General features: G+C 39.5%; 1 long non-coding RNA gene across 1 annotated transcript; it reads left to right on the top strand.

The window, feature by feature from the left end:
* The first annotated feature begins 4,468 nt into the window (after positions 1–4,468).
* LOC123988773 lies at positions 4,469–5,257 on the top strand. The gene is made up of 3 exons (XR_006830295.1): positions 4,469–4,552; positions 4,644–4,940; positions 5,033–5,257. It is a non-coding gene; the product is annotated as an uncharacterized LOC123988773 (long non-coding RNA).
* Positions 5,258–5,895: the final 638 nt, after the last annotated feature.

Genomic DNA, 5,895 nt, shown 5'->3' with positions numbered 1-5,895 from the left:
GGTGCTGGATCCTGCCAGCTATCCTTTCCTAGGCGAAAGCCATGTTGTTCCCCCCCCCCCCTTTTCCTGTCTCTTTTGATGGGCCTGTTCCCATCATCTTGATCCGTCGTACCCTTGACCTTGGTCGGAGGTGCGAACGAAAACCATGAACATCGATAGCTTGTTTTGCATTCCGGACCTCCCTTGATTGAGCGCAGAACGATCTTTGATGTTTCGAGATGGTCTATCTTTTCCAGACATAATTCCGATTGTTAGCGTAACAAATTCCTTCCTCGAAATCAGCGTGGTCCCACGACTCAAAATCACGTGTCGACTTTGGTTCTGAGTATCGCCGGATGTAAACCCGAAAACATCATTCGTGTGGTCCGATAATCTTGACCACTCTGGAGCGTTCCTTATCGGTTTCGCGAAAATGATCGAAATTCCTCATATATGCATTATAGTGATCCGGGTTTTCTACTAATTCACTAAACACCGTAATGTTGTATTTCCACCACGCCGGTCGGTCCAGGTTGCGAATTTAAATGTTTATTTAGCATTCTTTCAAATTCAGTAATCTGCAATAATTTTGGAAAGCATGTTTCCTCCCTACAACGTTGAGATCAAAACAATTTTTGTAAAATTTATTATATTTTAATGAATAACGAAATCTTTAGTATGACAGGAAGAGTGAAGGAATATTCGCGAATTAGAAAGAGAAAGATTGAAACAGAGAAAGGAACGTACATATCCCTGCTGCACCACCGATAAGCAAATCCCGCCTCCTTGCGCATCGACACCGCCGCCTAATTCGTTAGGCGCACAACAACGCAATGTAAACAATTTCGGACGAGGCCCACTCTGGTCTTCTCCGAGAGGTGCAGATTGCGACACTCTTCGACGTACAATCGCGAGCAGCGTGTCGGCGGGTCCGCGAAGTGGTTCAGAGACAAGTTTTGTTCTAAGTTGTTCGAAAATAGCAAATAGGGCAAAAGACTCTATCTTCGTGTATTCATTTTACCTTTTTTCATTTATTCCGATTATTATTTTGTTCATTATTTTTATTCTTCAATTTAATTTTATTTCTTTATAAATACTTATATTTACGCAGTTTTAGTTTAATAGACTTTGCAGTAGTTCACGCGTTAGGATTGTGTAACGGTGCGATAGTTGAAGGTGTGTGCGTTCTGCTCCCCTGCCTTCAGAAATCAGCCAACAGAGAAACGGCAGAGAATTTGGATTACTATACGGAATTTTTCCCCATAATCCGGTGAGTCGTTTCCATTACTCTTCCGGTCGTTTCACGAATATTTTGTCAAGGAATCTCCAGTAGTCAAAATTGGCTACGTCAATTTTGATTCTGAGAGTCTCTCCAATTGGAGATTCCTTATTCTAAATTGTAATTGATCACATGTATTTGTCTGTTTCCGGCCAATAATTATGTGTCTCAAAACTAAATTGTTCATGAGTTAAATCTGCATTTCCTTATATTTAATCGCATCATTATATTTCATTACATTTCTATATTTTATACCTATTATTATTATATTTCAATATTTTATAAACTACATTATATTTCAATATTATATATATATTCTTCACATTCCAATATTTTATATATTTCAATATTTTATGTATTCCATTATACTTTAACATTTTTATTTTTATAATATACCATTTGATTCATTTTAATCAAATCGAATTTTCTTTGACATAACCTTTTATTAGCCTCCTCCATAAATCCTATCATATTAGCGATCTGATGAAAGGGCCCGTATGGGACTAGCGTATCTCCGAACTCACAAAATATTCAATAAAGTTTCCGGCTTTACGGCGTCACACGCGCCGCACGTAACACCCCCATCCATTTTCTCCCCAGCTCTTGATCCTGCAAAATATTCCACCTTGTTTATTCATTATCCCTTTCCACTTCCCTACATTCTTCTATCAAGTGTTCTATTGTCTCCTCTCCTAGTCCACACATTCTGCAGTCGTTGTCCCCGTTCTTTTTCCAGTATCTATTGCCTCCTTCTTTATTCCTACATCTGAACCTTGCAATCATTCACTGGTCCCTTTCTTTGCATTCTGCTTTCAGATATGTTCGGTTTTCCTCCCTTATTCCTCTGTATTTTCCGTTATACCTTCCTATTACTCTTCTGTCATAAAAAGATTGGCACTGTTCTGCTCTGTCTAACTGTGCTAGATTTTCTGCTAGCCTCTGGTCTCCCGTGCGTCTAGATTTGACGTCCTTTATTTCTATTCCTTTCTATTCGTAGTATTGTCTTCTCTGTTCTTCCCATTTCGATCTTTCTCTCTCGCATTTTGTGTCTACCTCTTTTCAGCATTCCAGTATTATTTTGTTAATTCCTTTCGTCCTTGTTTTTTCTTAGTATCTCACCGCTCTCCTGCCTGCTTCTATTCCAATTTTGTCCTCCTTTGTTTCATTCATTACTATATATATTGGTGCATCGAAGTCCAATCCTAATACCCATTTTATGTACTTTGTATATAGTTTTTCAAGTCTCCCCGTTTCGCTCCATCCCCATATCTCCCCTGCATACATCATGACGCTTTTCACCAAACTTCTATAGATCTTCATCCTTGTTTCAAAGTTGTTTTTGGATCTTCTTTCTCCTATTCCCCATGTTTGCTTCATCACTATCATCGCCTATTTCGCTGTTTCTCTCCAGTGCATCTCCCTTCCTCCATTTTTCGGGAAGTGATACCCTAGGTACTTAAAATCTTTTACTTCTTCTAATTCTTCTTCTCCCCATTTCCATTTCTCCTTTTTCTTCTGACTTCTTCCTTCCTTGAAAATAATTATCTTCGACTTTTCAGCGTTTAGCATTAACTCTCTTCTTTCAACGTATGTTTTCATTCTGTTTACCATTTCTTTTAAGTCCTGCGGATGTTTTGCTAATAGTACGATGTCACCTGCGTACAAAAGTGACCAAAACTTCTCTTTTCCGATCACCATTCTCCCAGCGTATCCTCCCAACTTCTCTTCCAGGTCCGCCGAATATAACGAGAATTACATTAGGCATGTAATATGCATTTAATAAGAATATCACTATTGCTATATCTGCATTAGATATGTATTCCACATTTAATAACAATATCATTACTACTATATCTATATTAGATATGTAATATACATTTTATAACAATATCATTATAACTATATCTATATTAGATATATAAGATACATTTAATAACAATGTCATTAATACCATATCTACATTAGATATAATGTAATATACATTTAATAACAATATCATTATTGCTATATCTACATTAGATATAATGTAATATTCATTTAATAACAATATCATTATCACTGTATCTACATTAGATATGTAATATTCAGTTAATAACAATATCATTATTACTGTATCTACATTAGATATGTAATATTCATTTAATAACAATATCAGTATTACTATATCTACATTATATATAATGTAATATACATTTAGTAACAATATCATTATTGCTATATCTACATTACATATGAATTACACAATTAATAACAATATCATTATTAGTATATCAACAGTAGATACGTAATATACATTTAATAGCAGTATCATTGTTACTATATTTACATTAGGTATGTAATATACATTTAATAACAATGTCATTATTACAGTATCTTCACTAGATATAATTTAGTATACATTTAATAACAATATCATTATTACTATATGTTGCGCGCAGAGAATAAATTTTTCCTCTGGGCAAAATACCGTTAGTTTCAGTAAGGAAGGAAGGAGTTTAATAATGTTTATCGACACTTTTAATATACGTAATATAATTTAATGATCAAAGAAAGGAGTGTTGAGTCACTTTACACTCCGTGGCCTTTAATTAGTAAAGGCAAAACTAGTTTATACAAATGTACTTTCAGTTGAAGTACGTTGAGCGAATTAGTCGCGTGTTCTGAATATTTTGGAATGACTTTCTTTCGTTGGTGAATAGCGAACGAGTAGGCTGATCGTCGCCGCGTCGCGGTTTTTATAATCGTAAGCGCGCTGACAACGCCGAAGGTTTTTCGGCGTTTGGCATAACTTTGCCTAATTTAAATTGGCGCGCGCTTAATCCCGAACAAACCGCCCGCCTCGCGGTGTCGTGCGACCGCGACAGATGACGTCATTACAATGCCAGTGAATAGAACGTAGTAACGAGCACATTTCATTGATGCGTCGTACCTTGCTGCGTAGTTTCTATCCAGGTAAGTGTTTTATATACCATCTTACATTTAAGATAATAAGAAATTAATACATATAATTAACGTAGAAAATAGAAAATAGAAAAATAATATATTATAAGTAAATTAATAAATCTTAATGGCTAATCGGTAACTTACATAACCTAGCGATCGGACGTACATATTGCGAATGTGCAGTCTTTACGGTGACTACACGAATGAGGCCGTCTTTACCAGGATGACATTCGGTCACCCGACCTAGTTCCCATTTCGCTGGGGGAAGCGTCGAGCTCTTGAGTAGAACTAAGTCCCCGATTTTGAGGTTGGGGACGCGACTACACCACTTCGATCGCGCCTGTAATGTGTGTAAGTAATCGTTAGCCCATGCTTTCCAGAACTTTTCCGTGAGCTGTTGAACGAGTTGCCATCTCGATAAGCGATTCTCGTTAATTTCCAGTACTGATGGCACCGGAACAGATTTTAATGCTGCGCCCACGAGAAAGTGACCAGGAGTGAGGGCCTCACATGACTCGAGGTCATCGTTTAAAGGAGCCAAAGGACGTGAATTTAAACATGCCTCGATGCGGCAGAGGAGCGTAGTTAGTTCCTCGCAAGTAGGCGTACGATCGCCGAGCATGCGTCGCAGATGGGTCTTAACGCTTTTGACCCCTGCCTCCCAGATTCCTCCAAAATGAGGAGCTGCCGGCGGAATAAAGTGCCACGTGATATAATCGGCAGCTAAACGCGAACGAAGGTGAGTGTCTGCCGTTACTTGTTTAAATGCGTTCATTAATTCTTTATTAGCGCCTAGGAAATTAGTCCCATTATCGCTATATAAATTCGTAGGCAATCCGCGGCGAGACGTGAAGCGTTCAAATGCTGCTAGAAACGCTGAAGTGGAGTAGTCGCGCACCAATTCGAGGTGGATAGCGCGAGTCGCCAAACAAACAAAAAGAGCGATGTAAACCTTTTGCGCCCTTTGCCCACGTCCACGATACGCGAGAGCGGAGAACGGTCCTGCGTAATCCAGGCCGCAATGGACGAACGCTCGAGATGGAGTGACTCTCACCGCAGGTAAGTCGCTCATTTGTTGACTTGCGGTGACCGCCCGCCAACGCACGCACGTGACGCATTTGTGAATGTGGCCTTTAACTAGCCGTCGCGCGTTGACGATCCAAAACGTTTGCCGTAAAACATTTAACATTAACTGCGTGCCCTCATGTAACGTGTTCTCGTGACAATCAGCGATGATGAGTTCGGTGATTCGATGCACCAGTAATATTATCGGAAAGCGTTGCGGAAGTTCTGAGTTGCGCAACCGCCCGCCAACACGGACAGTACCATCTTCGCCAAGAAACGGATTAAGCCGAAGTAACGGACTAGCTTTTAACAGGGATTCGCCCTTAAGCATAGCCGCTATTTCCCGTCGATAATGCCGAGTCTGGACGTACGTGATCCAGAATTTACGCGCCGCGAGGATCTCAGCCGCGGTAATAACCGTGTCTGAATAGCGATTCCCTTTATTTCGCGAGGTAAATCGGAAAACGTACGCGGTGATGCGTAAAAGTTTTCGCCATGAAGATGTGCGCATTGGCAGATCCCATTCCGTCTCCGATTGAACGTGTAACATGCTGATATTACTTTTAACTTCTGCTTCAGCTTCCTTCGGAACCGTAGGCTTACTTTCTGGCCACTCATTAGGAGCTTGT

The sequence above is a fragment of the Osmia bicornis genome, unplaced genomic scaffold (assembly GCF_907164935.1).
Source record: "Osmia bicornis bicornis unplaced genomic scaffold, iOsmBic2.1, whole genome shotgun sequence".
NCBI lineage: Eukaryota > Metazoa > Arthropoda > Insecta > Hymenoptera > Megachilidae > Osmia > Osmia bicornis.
Note: the sequence above shows the minus strand (reverse complement) of the source record. Positions and strands in the feature narration are given on the sequence as shown.